This window comes from Neovison vison, chromosome 4, assembly GCF_020171115.1.
Source record: "Neovison vison isolate M4711 chromosome 4, ASM_NN_V1, whole genome shotgun sequence".
Lineage (NCBI taxonomy): Eukaryota > Metazoa > Chordata > Mammalia > Carnivora > Mustelidae > Neogale > Neogale vison.
Window position 1 is genome coordinate 165,686,402 of NC_058094.1, and position 15,904 is coordinate 165,702,305.

At 38.9% G+C, this 15,904-nt stretch overlaps 1 protein-coding gene across 10 annotated transcripts in view; it reads right to left on the reverse strand.

Moving 5' to 3' along the window:
• The window catches only part of ICA1 (islet cell autoantigen 1), a 144,449-nt gene that overhangs the window by 52,121 nt on the left and 76,424 nt on the right, over positions 1–15,904 (reverse strand). The gene's annotated exons all lie outside the window — the stretch shown is intronic.

Sequence of the window (15,904 nt, forward strand, 5' to 3'; positions counted from 1 at the left end):
AGAGGCTCTCACTAGCCAAAGTTAAGACAATTTGAGCATCAATAAAGTGTTATAGACAACAGTGAAGACCCATCAAACATATTCAAGTCTATGAATTCATAATGATGCTTAAAAAGAAGGAAATGAACAAACTAACTGAAAACCAAAAGACCTCAGTGGGCATCTGTTGAAAATGCCAAGTGAACCAACTCAGAATTTTGACAAAGTACCAAACATTTATACTGACTTCTTTGTCCATATGTGCTGTAGCAGGTTGACCTGACAGTTGATGAGGGAAAAGTTACTCATTATTGAGCCATTCAAATTTATTAACAGAGAAGGAATATGTAATTTATTAAGCCATCTGTTCCTAATAGTAGGCCTATTTCCACACTCAGAGCAGTGCTGTTGTTACTAGAATGTTTCATAAACCTCAAAGCATTCCAGATTTTAGCTCTACTTGGTGCCATTCTTGCTTCTTGAATTCCTTCTCTTCTCTCAAAAATGTTATTGAGCACCTATAGTTCTAGGTACCTCAGAGAAAAAGGAATAAAGCAACATCTCTGTTTTCATGATGGTTACATTCTAGTGGGTGAAGAGGAACAATAAACAGCTAAAGTAAATCTATGTTTTTTAGATGACAAAAATAAAGCAGCATAGGAAAGATAGATTTGTAGGGTTTGGGAGGAATGGTGGAGGATTGTTTAACGTGGAATAGTCTCGTAAAAGCTTTCTGAGAAGGTGATCTTGGAACAGGGACCTAGGGGAAGCAAATTGTGCAGACAGCAGGGAGAAGAGCCCTCTGAGCAGAAAGAATGAAGAGTGGAAAAGCCCTGAGGCTGGAGCATGCTTGGCTTACTCAAGGAACTATAATCATTGTCTTCAGTGATACGCTTTTCACATCTGGTTCATGCCCTATTAAAATGTAAGTTTATTAATAGATAAAATGATGTTCTTAATCAACTGGTGGGTGATTTTGAAAGTTCTGTTTTTAAAAAATCAACGTATGATAGTATGAATAGTTTTAATAACTATGTTTCTATACTTTCTGGAGAAAACTCATTTTATGTGCATTTTTTCCTTTATGTTTTCATAATGAATCTAGTCCACTGGAATTGAATGATATTTAGATGTACATATAAAGTTCACACATTCCTACTACCCCACTACATACAGAAACATATACACACATGGAGGCACACACATAATAGTTTGGGATTTTCCCTCAAGACAGCAAGAAAAAAAAAAAAACAACAACCAGAAAAACTTACCCTCTATAGTGCAGGAAACAAACACTTTCACACTTAACAACATCATTCTAACACTACACTACACTTCAGAGAATTACCTCTAAATACCAGGAGAAAGATAGTGAATAGGGAGAGAGAGAGAGATTGATTTTCGAATAAGTCCAGAGAAAGAGGCATGTTCCACTGATATGAGGAAATGGAGGGACAAGGTAGTTCAACATGGCATTGGGGAAAGCACTTCCACAGTCTGGAAGACAAAAGAAGGAAGGGATCAACTCCTGGTCTTGCCAGACTCAGCACTGCAGCTAATGAACCAGGTGGGGCAGGAGTAAGAGGCTAGAAAAAATATGTGGGGTGTGGTGCCAAACTGGGGAAGGGAATGGAATGGGTTGTTCAAACTTTTCGACCTATTTCAAGGAGGGTGGGGGAGTAGGTAGATTTGAGAGAAAGGCAAGTTGCCGTCAAAGAAACAAAGAAGAAAAAAGAGAGGAAAAAGAAAGAAGAATTTATACAGGTTTAATGCTGTGGCTATGATGGCTACTTGTCAGTATTTTGCCAAAAACAAGGAAAATATGTGTCATTTTACTTCATTTCCTCCTAAACATGCATTTTGAACTTTAACAATTCAGCAATAAAAAATACACAGTGTTAATTCTGAGGGTTTTCCATCTATGTCACTGCTGAATTTATAGACTGAATTGAATCTTTCAGCTAGCAATCCCTTTAGCTGAATGAAAACTGTTTAAGACAAGAGTTTTGGATCCATCTGTATAATCAGGACAAGGCACACATACAGCTGACATAATCTCAATTCATTTACACAAGCATGGTAGGCAACCTTCATTCAGATGCTCATTTTCAGATACTAATGGAAATCACTCCAAATTTCTTCCCTACTCTGTACTTTAGAAGTTCAGGTTTATATCATGAGTGGAAAAGTCAAGTAGGAGAGTGGAACATACCAAAGAAAGTATCAGGGTAATGTTTTAGGAATATATAAAATATTGCAGCAGATGAATACCTTAGGATAATGAGTTCAATGATGATTCAGAGGAAGTGGGGGTCCATCCCACAGTCCACTCTCTTTTGAGTTTCCAGGTAAGAGAGTTTTAACTCTCCTTTATTACACTTAATTGTGTGTTCCACACTGGGGTGAGGAGAGGGAAAAAGTACACCCTCTTAGAGGGCAGTGTTTTTTAAACAACTGTTTCATACCACAGTTCTTCAAGGTAGGTAAATTACCCACCTTGAAAGAGAAGAGAAAACGGAGGTACAACACAATTTGCCTAAAACCAACCAGCAGGTAAGTAGAAAGGCCAGCACTTGGCCCGAGTTGGATGTTCTCTCCTCTTGGGTGACATACAAACTCTGCACCCATACCCTGCAGCCTGCCCTTGACCCATCCCAATAACCTCCCAGGCTCCATATGTTCTAGGCCTACTAAGTTTTCCTTCTCCAGCCAGACCATACCAAACCTCCTTCCACACTTCTGCAAAATTCCTTTGCCTGGAAAGCCCTCCCCTCGCGGTCCACATGCTAATTCTTACTCAACCTTCTCAACTTCTGCTCTCTGCTCCTCAGAGAAACTTTTCCTGTAAGGCTCCTCAGCTAAGTTAGCAGTTTTTCCTCTCTGCAGTCAGTCTCTTTGCAAACACCCTTATGTCAGAGAACTGTGGTGTGTGCTACCTGCTCCCAAGTACGCCCAGTTACCTTCTGGACTATTCAGCTTCCGAAGGGTGAAAGCTACTCACTATTTAATTTCATGTGACTATGGCTATATGCCTCCAGGTAGCCAGTATGCAAAACACTAAATGTAGAGAGGATACCAGGAGTGAACAAATCAGACCCTACTTTCCTACTACCTAATAGTGCTCTTCAAGAAAGCACAGCAAGCTGTTTGCTGAGTTACTGTTAGACTTACATAGACACTATCCTTCATCCTCACCAGGACCGCACCATTTCCTGAGTAGGTGAACTACGTACATGCACGTACTCTCAATTGATTTTTGCAATACTCCTAAACCCCAATTCTGTTTCTATTTCACAGCGAAGGAAACTGGGTTTCAGAGCCATTAGGTAACTTACCCAAGCCAACCTGACCAGCAGGGGAGGGCAGGATGTGAAAGTCCATGTTCATTTCACTCAATTACTTTGCTTTCCCAATTGTAACAAATCTCAAACCCGCCCAGCAGCCATACATTACCCAAAATGGAGGTGTTGGCACTTCCTCTATTGGGCTTTCTACATTAAAACGTTCTAGTATGTTAAAAGTTTAGGATCCTGGCTTCTTATTTTAAAAGTCAAACCATTACTCACAATATTGATGTACATCAAAGAGTAAAAGGTGATCTGTTTTCAAGCCCTTGGTTGAAACATGGTTAAAATTATTCATAACCATGTAGTTGATAATATGTAGATACATTCCAGATTAACTTAGCTAGCTATCACACTGTCCCAACATCCTTAATGTTTGCTCAGCTGGTGGTTGTTTTTTTTCTTTTCTTTTTTTTTTTTTTTCCTGCTTTCTGTTTTTAACTTAAGAAAGCAATGCTGTCATCAGAAAATGTAACTGACTGGTTTCGCTTCCTCTTTCAGGTCATTAGTGGAAGTATTAACTCAGGTCACAAGACTGAGCCCAGGGTACCCACTTTATCAATTTCTTTCTTATCTGAGAAGCACACATTTCAGAATAGCAAAAGGCTACAATACTGTCCTTTTTATCCATTGGTATTTTCTTGTACTTTATTGTGGTTTAAAAAATACGCCATTATTCCTTTTCTTTTTGTTCTTTTTTTTAACACTTATTCATGTTTATGCACCATGTGAAAGGCTGGGGGATTTGCTTGTCTCTTGACTGCCCAAGCTACACCTGTTTGTCCTTTATATTACAATATATTTTTATTATGCTTACTGATTAAGGCCCATTCACTGTAAATAATCATAACACACAAATACAAATCAACTGATAAATTAACAGGTGAACTGATTGGCTAAAAATTATCTTGTTTGAAGTGCTGTATGTATTTACTCAGCAGTGGGTCCTGAATAGAGCGAAAGGGAAAAGTTCAGGCCTCTCCCTTTATGGATTCATTTTGCTATCCTTGACTTCCAAAGTGTGGTGGGATCTGGATATTCAGAAAATCTAAAAAGACTGAAGCATGAACAATGTCTTCCCTGATTCCCTAAAACACGGAGGTCGAATCCAGACTCTGTAACCTGCACACACTACCCCCATGATCTGGCCTTGGAACACTTCACTTTCATTTTTGGCCTCTCTCTGCCTTTCATTCTTTTCTCCAAGTGCAATCTCCCAAATCATAAAGGGGTTCCATCTTCTTCCTTTGCACGTGTTATACCCATTGATATCGTATTTCTCCTGCTTTGTTGTCCCTTCAAAACTCAGCTTGTGGGGTGCCTGGGTGGTTCAGTGGGTTAAAGCCTCTGCCTTCAGCTCAGGTTATGATCTCAGGGTCTTGGGATCAAGCCCGGAGTTGGGCTCTCTGCTCCACAGGGAGCCTGCTTCCTCCTCTCTCTCTGCCTGCCTCTCTGCCTGCTTGTGATCTCTGTCTGTCAAATAAAACAAAAAACAAAAACAAAAAAAAACCCAAACTCAGCTTGTATTACCTCTTCCAGGAAGCACACTTCAATCCCCAAGTCTGACTTTAGATGCTCCTCCTCTGGATCCCTACATCACTTTGTTATGCACCTCTATTATCTCACACTTATCACGTTGCACAGTCATTGTTACTTTTATTATTATTATTATTATTATTTTCCCTCTCCCTCTGCCCACAAAAGGGCAGAGGGAGTGGGAGAGAGAATCTCATAGTCTCCATGCCAACGCAGAGCCCACTGAAGGTCTCAACACAGGGCTTAATCTCACAACTCTGAAATCATGACCTGAGCTGAAATCAAGAGTCAGATGCTTAACCAACTGAGCTACCCAGGAGCTCTAGTCACTGTTACTTTAATTGACTGTCTTCTATTAAATTCTCCAGGGAGCTTGTGGCATGGGCCATAGCTTATTCATCATCCCGATATTGACAGTGAGAGCTCAAAATGCTAGTTTTTAACCTGGAGCCTAGGAATACACACCATCACTTTGGGTCCATAGCTTCTATTTTTATAGTTTACTTTTTATAGATGGACATTCTGTCACTTGGTATCTTTTTTTTTAGAAGACACTCACAGTAATTGTATGGCAATAAGGAAGCTGTTCCAACTCCTCGGTTTCCCATTAGTCTAAATCTTTAAAACATTTTTTACATGTACAGATTCAACATATTTCTGTAACATTTCTGTGCTCCTTCCTGCTGGAAATCAACTCATTCCAATTTGCTCTGGAACTGCTGTTCTGGAAAATGTGGGTTTTGTGTTCTTTGTACACACCCAATACATTAACGTTTTGTGTCAGTGATAATTCCTTTTGTCATTATAGGCTTGAGAACATTTCAAATTTTCAGTATGATGACCAAGTGCTGTTGTGACTGAGGCTGTGCTATCTACCAAAATCCATTTGCCCTTCTGTATTTTCCAGACTCCCTTGAAAATAGGTGTGGCCATGAGACAAAGTTCTTTCCAATGGAATGTGAGCAGGAGTAACATACACCATTTCCAGGGTTGGCCCATAAAGCCTTTCTACACATGTTCCTGCATGCTCTGTTTCCTTTCAGGATAACTGGGATGTCTACATCGAGGGAACACTGGGAAGCATGTTTTAAAGATTACAAAGCTGTTGTCAGTCCGGGTCTCTGAATAATTTCTTGGAAGAGAGCCATTTCATCAACCTGGACATCTGCCCAGGACTATTTGGTGAGCAAAAACAACAAAACAAAACAACACTTCTGTAGGGTTAAGCCATGGGATTATGGAATTTTGGGTGCCTCCCTGTAACACAGCCTAACCTAAGACTATTCTACCTAATACAGGGATTAAGAAGAGTTAAATGACAGGATGCTAGACATAATGTTGGAAGTAGGTTCAAGTCTAACACTTCCACAGATAATTGTCAGCTATCCCAAAATTTGATATTTCCATTACAATTTTTAAATTTTTTTTTATTTTTTATTAACATATAACGTATTATTAGCCCTAGGGGTATAGGTCTGTGAATCGCCAGGTTTACACATTTCACAGCACTCACCATAGCACAGACCCTCCCCAATGTCCATAACCCCACCCCGCTCCCACCCCATTATGATTTTGATCTTCAACAAGAAAGTTGTTAATAATACCAGGTGATTAATATGGTGTTCAAAAATTCACTTTAGGGCGCCTGGGTGGCTCAGTGGGTTAAGCCGCTGCCTTCGGCTCAGGTCATGATCTCAGGGTCCTGGGATCGAGTCCCGCATCGGGCTCTCTGCTCAGCAGGGAGCCTGCTTCCTCCTCTCTTTCTCTGCTTGCCTCTATGCCTACTTGTGATCTCTCTCTATCAAATAAATAAATAAAATCTTTAAAAAAAATTCACTTTAATGCTACTGAATTTTAAAAGAAATGCTGTACAGCAAGAGTGGAGAAGATAAGTGTGGTGAGTGAATCTGAAAAGAGTGAAATGGGTGAAAAACTCTCTGGTTTTTTTTGTTATTGTTTGTTTGTTTTTAAACCATTAGAACGAGAAGTCCTAGATAATTCTCTGGTGAACTTCTGTTCTTAGCCCAAGTTCCCTACACTTCCAAATGCTAATTATACTTTTCTTGGAAAAGGAGAAAGTCATTTTTTATACTTTTGCATAGAAGAGATCTCTTGATATTCAGGGCTAGAAGATATATGCTTGAAATGTTGATGTAATCAGAAAGTTGAAGATGTAAACAAACAAGACACCATTAGTACAACAGTCCTACTCTTCTTAACGGGCTTCTAAATAATTATACCACTAAAACTCATTTTAGTCTGTGCCTTTTTTCATATATGCTCTGTACCTCTATTCCTCCCTTTCTCTCCTCACTAGTTACTTTGTATTTTTGTTACTGTTCTATTAAGGTACAGCTTATATTAAAGTACATTAAAGTATAGCTCAATATGCTTTAAAATATGTTTATACTGTATACCTAGCCACTACCTGGATTAATATATAGAACATTTTCAGCATTCCAGTAGACTCCATTGTGTTTTACTCCATCAATATCTCCTCAAAAATAGAACCACTATTCTATATATTCTGACCTCTATCACCATTGATTCATTGTGCCCGATTTTGAACTTCATATCAATGAAATTATACACTACATATTCTGTGATGTCTGGTTTCTTTCACTCAACACCATGTTCACAAGGTTCATCCATATTACTGCCCTATATTAACAGTTAATTATTTTTCATTGTTGTATAGTATCCTATTGGATTAATTTATCCATGCTATTGTTGATAGACATCTGGTTAGTTCTGACTTTGGGGCTATTAAAAGTAATGCCATTATGAATATTTTTGTACATGCATTTTACATGAACACTCATTTCCTTGGATATATCCCTAGAAGTATTTTTAGTAGATCATGCCAAACAGTTTTCCACAGTAGTTCTTTCAGTTTTTCACTTTGTTTTTACTCCCACCAGCAACATATAATAGTTTCAGATGTTCTGTACCTCACAAACATGATTGTCAGTTTTACTTAATTTTAACCATTTTGATAGGTTTTAATTATCATTCCCTTATGGCTAATAAATACCTTTGCACATTCATATTGACAATTTTGAGACCTTTTGTCAAGTGTTTGTTCATATATTTTCCCCATTTTTTAAATTTGGTGGTCAGTATTTTTCTTTTGTAGGACTTCTTTAGATGTTCTGAATACAAGTTCCTTATTGAATATATATACGGCAAACGTCTTCCACTATAATTTTTCTTTATCTTTCCTCGGTATTCTTTTAACGAACAGACTTTCTTAATTTTGATAAGATGCAATTGATTATTTTCTTTTATGGTTAGTGTTTTTTGTGTCCTGTTTAAGAATTCTTTGTCCCAAGGTCATTCAGATATTCACCTATGTTTTGTTCTGAAAAATTTACTGTCTTACCTTTGGACTTCAAGTCTATGATCTATCTCTCATTAGTTTTTGTGTATAGTATGAAATAAAGGTCAAGTTCATTGTTTTCTATATGGATATCCAATTGACTCAGCATCATTTATTAAAAAGACTATTATTTCTTCCAATGAATCACAGTAATGCTTTTAACACAAACCAGGTAACTCTGTGTTTTTGTGTTTATGGACTACTAGTCTGTTCCATTGGTCTACCAGATTATTCATTAGTCAGTTCCACACTACCTTAATTACTGTAGTTTTCTAATAAGTCTTAATATCCAGGAAGTCTTCCACTTTGTTCTTGTTTTTTAATGATAAACTTGGGTATTCCATGTCCTTTGGAAATATAAGATCATAATTATTCTGTGAATTTCCCATTGGGACTGGAATTGATATTGTAATTAACCTTCAGATCAATTTGGAGAGTACTGACATCTTAACAAAATGGAGTCTTCTAATCCATAAACATGGTATATCACTCCTTAAATCTGCTTTAATTTTTCTAAGCAATGTTTTGTAGTTTTGGTATAGATGTCTTGCATGTCTTTGGTTAGATGTATTCTTAAGTACCTGTCATTTTCAGTTTTTAAATGTGGTTAAGAAAATAAGCCAATGCTTAATTTAAAAACGTGAGACATGACTAGTATTTGCATTATCTTCTTTAAAAGATAAAAGCAACACAACCCACAAACAAAATAAATATATAATATAGATACAATGAAAACTATCTAGAAGATTATCTGAATTGTAAAGTCGTCTTACTAAGAGTTGAACATACCTGAACATGTATTATTACTGAAACAATGTTCTTTGAACCTATTTCTCTATTATGTAATTAAAGTTATGCCTAGTTATTTTCATAGCTTATGGTAGAAAAACATAAATGTTCCAGTTAATTTCATTTCTTTGTATCCTTCTCTCTGTCACCCCTTTCTGGGCTGGAAAAACTCCTGCCCTCCCCTTTTCCTTTTACTAGGCTATTAACTAAGCACTCACACTCTTCAGCTTAAAACTTATCATTTCTGAAAAGCCTATCCTGATCCACAGGACAGAATTAACCATTTGTACTATGTGCCTCAACAAAATCCTTTAGACCCTCTATCCTAGCACTAGACTTTTGATGGCTTGATTAATGTGTATCTCCCCTACTACACTATGAGTTCTAAGATAGCAGGGGCTGTGATGGCCTTATTCACAATTTTATCTCCAGAGCCTTGCACAGTATCCAGCACATTTAAATTACTCAATAAATACTTGACGGATTTACTATGAAATGTGAGCAGAGCAGAAGAAGGGATTCTTTTCTTTTCCCCCATGAAAACCAGAGTCAGTAGAGATCAACCACTGGGCTGTCCCAAAGTGGAATCAATTAAAAGGATGTCCATTATCTTTGGAATCCTGGTGGTTGTCTTAAGGGGGCTGTGCTATATTTCTTACTAATTTTTATTGTTGATAAAAAAAATAAAGAAAAATGAATTAAAAGATTATTTTTGAATGAAGACCATTCTTTTAGAATAGCCACCAGATCTAACCTTCAGGATTTATCCTATTTTTGAAAATGTTTCATTTTTAAAAATTTTATTTTTGTATGATATATTACAGCTTTCTATTTCACTTTTGTGTTACATAGTTCTTTTGGAAAGGAAACCCACTGTCACCCCAATGTATATGAGAATCACCACATGAGGAAATTAGATGCCTAGGTGGCATATTCCTGAACTTACTGCCTCTATATTTCTGAACTTGCTGCCTCCATCACCAGTGCTGTCAGGAAACAGCTCTCCACTAACCACACTGGATATGCAGGGACTTGCATAGACATTTCCCTAATTTTTCACTGCATAATTGGAGATGAGACTAGACCTTCTAACCACAACTTTCTTAAAGACTTGAGAATAATAAAGGTGAAACAGAGATAAGAGAAGGAACTTACAATTAAAGAGACTGGCTTATAAGACTGAGTTTGCATTTTTCAGCTCTTGGTCTCCTATGGGGGAAGGAGGAGATCAGCTTAGCAACCATCAAGCAGAGACTGACCAGAATTTCCCTACATTTCTAAAAATCTTTATCTATGAAAGTGAAGGCTGTATCTTCCCCAAATCTTTGTTCCTGTAAAGGCTATTTTTACTCCTATGTCATCTGTGGTCCTGGCCTACAGCTTGAATAGTGCAGCCATAGCAGAAGCCAATCTAATCCAATAAGACATAGGCACGTACTGATGGTGTGAATGTTGGGGGGTGGGGTTTGTAGAGGGTGGCAGTTTTGGTACAATTTCACATCATCAGTCAACAAGCAGTTACTCAAACCTCTAGCAGTGTGGCGGAGTGGAGAGGGCATCCAGTCCAGGACTAGAAGGCCTGAGTTATAGGCATGGATCAGAAACTTCTTAGCTTTGTTATACTGAGCAAGTTATTTAACTTCTCTGAGTTTCTGCCATTAGATTTAGAAAATAAGCACGAGATAAACAGGAGAAAGAATGTATATCAGAAGCTTTTTAAAAATTTGTAATGCTTGGGTGACTGGATGGCTTAATCATTAAGCGTTTGCCTTTGACTCAGGTCATGATCCCAGAGTCCTGGGATCAAGCCCCAAGTCAAGCTCCCTGCTCCACGGGAAGCTTGCTCTCCCTCTCCCACTCTCCCTGCTTGTGTTCCCTCTCTCGCCGTGTCTCTCTCTGTCAATAAAATAAAATAAAATAAAATCTTTGAAAAAATTGTAATGCTTAAGGCTATTATTAGGAGTTACCTGCAAGGTCCTGTGGTTAGCACAATTATGCCTCCATGAAAGGGTGTTTGTGAGGGTAAAATGAGATATAAACAGTTTTAAATGATGCATAAGGCATGAGCCCCATGCAAGGAAATTTCAAATGGCTGGGAAAATACAATATGAGCAAGAAGGGTAAGTACACTGCCTCTACTCCAGTTGTACCTTTCATCAGTAAGACGCAGCATGCTCAACATTGAAAGGGCTCCGCTCTTTACTCTGAAATAACAGCTGAATTCATATCATGGTTTGCTTTGTTAAGAGGTGGTACAGAGCAGAAATTTGCTTTAATCGTGATCCTTGGGGAATATATCACAAAATCACAAGATCGCTTTCTTCCCAGGCTACTTACAAAGAATTCCTTCAGAATACACGTTCATTTGGAGAAATAATTCATACATACCTAATAATCTACTGTGGTTTAAAAACCTGTTGTGTGTTAAACATGTACCCTGGAGTACAGAGAAGATAAAGTTACCTCAGAGAGGGAGGGGAAAGATGATCTATAAATCATCTTTAACATTACTTAGAACTAATCATTTTTAAGATACAGAAGAAAATGAAAAAGATAAATGAAAAGAGTTCTATCTTTTTGGTTAAAAAAATTTTAAACAATACTATGAGACAGATTAAAGTGGTATTTAAAATAAAACTCAATTTTGGGGCGCCTGGGTGGCTCAGTGGGTTAAAGCCTCTGCCTTTGGCTCAGGTCATGATCTCAGGGTCCTGGGATCGAGCCCCGCATTGGGCTCTCTGCTCAGCAGGGAGCCTGCTTCTCCTCTGTCTCTGCCTGCTGCTCTGCCTACTTGTGATCTCTCTCCTCTCTCTGTGTCAAATAAATAAATAAAATCTTTAAAAAAACAAAATAAAATAAAACTCAATTTTAACCCTGACCTTTTAAGAATAACTGAATATATGAATGTGCCTAGTGTATAAAGAACAGAGCCGACTTACAGAACTTTAAATCTAATGATCTATCATCCGTCCATTTACTCACTGACAAAGACTATGCTTATATAGTGGTTCTCAAAAGGTACTTCCTGGACCAGCAACATCAACATCACCTGGGAGCTTGTTAGAAGTGTAGTTCTCAGGCCCCACCCCAGCCTACCAAGTCAGAAAGCAGGATGGGGCTCAGCACAAGTTTTAACAAGCCCACCAGGTGATTTCAGTGCATGCTGAGGTCTGAGAACCAGCGTCCTGGAGTGAAAAGGTTAAGAGAATGTTATCTGAAGTCAGAGAAATTTGGGTTCAAATATTTGCACCCAGATGTACTCTCTCTGTGACCTGGAACAAGTCATTTAGCCCAAGCCTTAGTTTCCAAATTAGTAAACAAAGACACTGCACTTTTCAGGGCAATTGTTAGGATTAAATAAAGAAATATATATATATATATATATATTTTTTTTTTTAAAGATTTTATTTATTTATTTGACAGAGAGAGATTACAAGTAGGCAGAGAGGCAGACAGAGAGAGAGGAGGAAGCAGGCTCCCTACTGAGCAGAGAGCCCGATGCGGGACTCGATCCCAGGACCCTGAGATCATGACCTGAGCCGAAGGCAGCGGCTTAACCCACTGAGCCACCCAGGCGCCCCAAGAAATATATTTTGACATGGTCTATAATGTCTATACACTGTACCCATAGTGCTTAGTGCCTAATAAGCACTCAGTAATTGATGTCTGTTATTTTTCCAGGCATGGAAGATCCTCTGTTCTATGCTGCAAGAAGCACTGTGTTCATCAGACATGGTTTCTTTCTTTAGGGATCTCAGTCTGGAAGAGGAGCTATGCTAGCATATAAATAAACACGATACAAAGTCAAAAGTGTTGGATGGCAAGAGAGTGGTGTATAAAGTGCCCTGAGAAATCGGAAGAGTAGAAGGAGCAACATATGTTTTTTTTTGTTTTTGTTTTTAAAGAGGAAGTTTTTGGATAAGCACAGATGAAGGGAAGGACATTCCAGATGAAAGGAAAAGGGCAGGGAATCACGGGATACACAATTTGGCCAAAGGGGTAACAGAAGGGTGACCATATAATTTATTATCCACACAGGGGCACTTTGCAAGTGAAAGGAGCATTATTAACAGTTAAGTCAGGACAACAGATTTAAAGGGGACCATGCATGTGGTCACCCTGGAGGACAGGCTGTTGGGAATGAGTACCTAAAAAGGGGGCAGAGAGTAGGATGGATTGTGCAGCACAGCAACCCTAACGACAGGCTGAGGGCTCTGTTTTTTTAAGTCATGGGGAGTTACTACAGGTCCTGAGCAGGGAAGTGACCTCACTTCCTGGTAGGTACTTGAGAATATTAGTTTGGCAGCACTGTATAGGTTGCTACAAAAATGGAGAGGAGGGAATAGATAAGAGAGAGATTTCCAGAAATGATGAGTTTTTTAAAAAAGATTTTATTTATTTATTTGTCAGAGAGAGAGAGAGAGAAAGAGAGAGAGAGAGAGTGCTCACAAGCAGGCAGAGTGGCAGGCAGAGGCAGAGAGAGAAGTGGGCTCCCTGCCAAGCAAGGAGCCCAATGCGGGACTCAATTCCAGGACCTAGGATCATGACCTGAGCTGAAGGCAGCAGCTTAACCCACTGAGTCACCCAGGCGTCCCAGAAATGATGAGATTTTGAGACCAAATGTTGTCAGACAAGGAGAGGGAAAAGTCGAACAAGCCCATGTCAACAAAAACAAGGAGGTCAGGAGAAAAGGCAGGTTGGGGAGGAAGTATCATGAATTCACTTTCAGATACAGATGTGTTCAGTTTGACGGGCTCTGTTCCGTCAACACGTGACTAGCTTCTAAAGTGCCACTGAAGGGGAATACGATAACTATTTAGAATTGAGTTCTTACTTCACTAATGTTCTCTCCATCTCTCAAAAGACAAACCATTCAATATCTTGATATAGCTATTCTAGGCTCTTTATTTTATTTCTTTTTTTAATGAACACTTAAAACTGGGCAACAGTGAATGTTTCTATTTTGCTTAGCATATATCATCCTCTGTTCTAAGTATTTTACAAATATACAGATTTACTCTTCATAAGAACCTCATGAGGTAATATGATTAATATTTTTTAAAGATTTTATTTGAGAGAGAGAGAATAGGCATGCACAAGTAGGGGGAAGGGCAGAGGAGGACAGAGAAGCAGACTCCTCCCTGAGCAGGGAGCTTGATGCTGGCTTGATCCTAGGACCCTGGGATCATGACCTGAGCTATAGGCAGACGCTTAACCAACTGAGCCACCCAGGTGCCACTATATGATTAATACTATCATTCCCATTGTTCAGATGAAGACAGTGAGGCACAGAGAAGTTGAGACTCCTGCCCAAGATTATAATACTATAAAGTGGTGGATCTCTAAACTGAACCAAGGAACATCTGATTGTAGAGACTGGATTCCTTACCGTGACACCAGGAGGTTCCTTATGCTACAGACATCCTAAAGGAACCTGATGGAATTGGGATTGGAAACTATTATCTAAAACTTTCCTGGTGTGCTTTTGAGGTAATATTTCTAGTTATAATTATCAAACTGGGTTCACACATGTGAAATAAATAGGACACTTAATTTTTATAGTACTTTTGAGGAATACACATATAAAAGATTATTTTAAAAACACTGTCACAATTTCATGATACATAATGACACATTTATTTGGTTTAAGCCTCATCATTTCTACTCCAGAAATCTCTCTTCTATTCCCTTCTTTCCACTCTTGTAGCAGCAACTGAACTTCCCCAACACTACTCTTCCATAGTCACTTCATACTGGCAAAATTTCATACTGTCAGATACCAAGTCAGAGTCAAGCTTCAAACGTGAACCATTATGTTATATCACCTTCCAAATAAAAGATGACCTTTCAGAAACACCTTTATTGTTACTATTTTATAACAATGTGAGTGTGGTAGCCTGGCAGGCGGTTTTGGTGAAAGTTCGGGGATTACAAATAAAGGTGAGAAATTGGTGGCTAGACCTTTAAAAAAATTTTGGGGGTGAAGAATTTTTTTTTTTAAAACCTGGGAATACCAGTTGTTGGCAACCCAAGAGGTGTAAGAGCAGGGAGGCCCAGGAAGAGGAAAGCAGAGTCTTTTACCCTGTGGATCACAGTACAGGAAAGAAGGCAGCATTCAGGGCAGCACTCATGGGAATGAAGCCTATAGTTTTGGCAGGAGTATCCACTGCATTCCATCCCTCAGTGATGCAAGAAGAGGGCAAGATTCCCCCCAGAAACTCCAAGGGACTAAGCTGAATTGTTAGAACAGCAGATGCAGAGCCATGCTTCCTAGTGAACCAATCTTGATACTGGAGAATAGGGGAGAATGAAAAGAAACCAAGACAGGAGCAAATGAGGGAGGTATCCTCTCTCTGAGGAAGCCTTCATCTGACTGAGATACAACCCTCCTGAACTTTGACCATACCCGGTGCTCAGCTCAAGCACAGCACCTGCTTAGATTATAAGCATTTGCTTACCTATTTTCCTCCAGCACAAATCACGGAGCCCCTGGAAAACTGGGGTCTGTATTATTTGACTATATCCCCAACACTTAGCCCTGGGTATTACACAAGGCAGATGCCCTGAGTAAAATGCCTGTGAATGAACAAATGAATAAACAAATAAATGAATGAATGAAGAATGAATGAGATGAGGTAGAGCTTTGATTAACTGGAGTTATTATACCGGGAGGCAGCTTATAACTCATTTAGTCCAGTCCTACTGTTTGACAGATGATAAGAGACCCAAAGAGGTTAATGGCCCCACTGGGGTGGCGGGGGGTGGTTAGTGCTAGAGTTGGACTGGGAACCCAGAACACACGGGCCATCCTTTCTCGTCCTCACCCTGCTAGGAGCATGAAGACAGCTCCCACAATCATTCTAATGTTTGTTAGCTG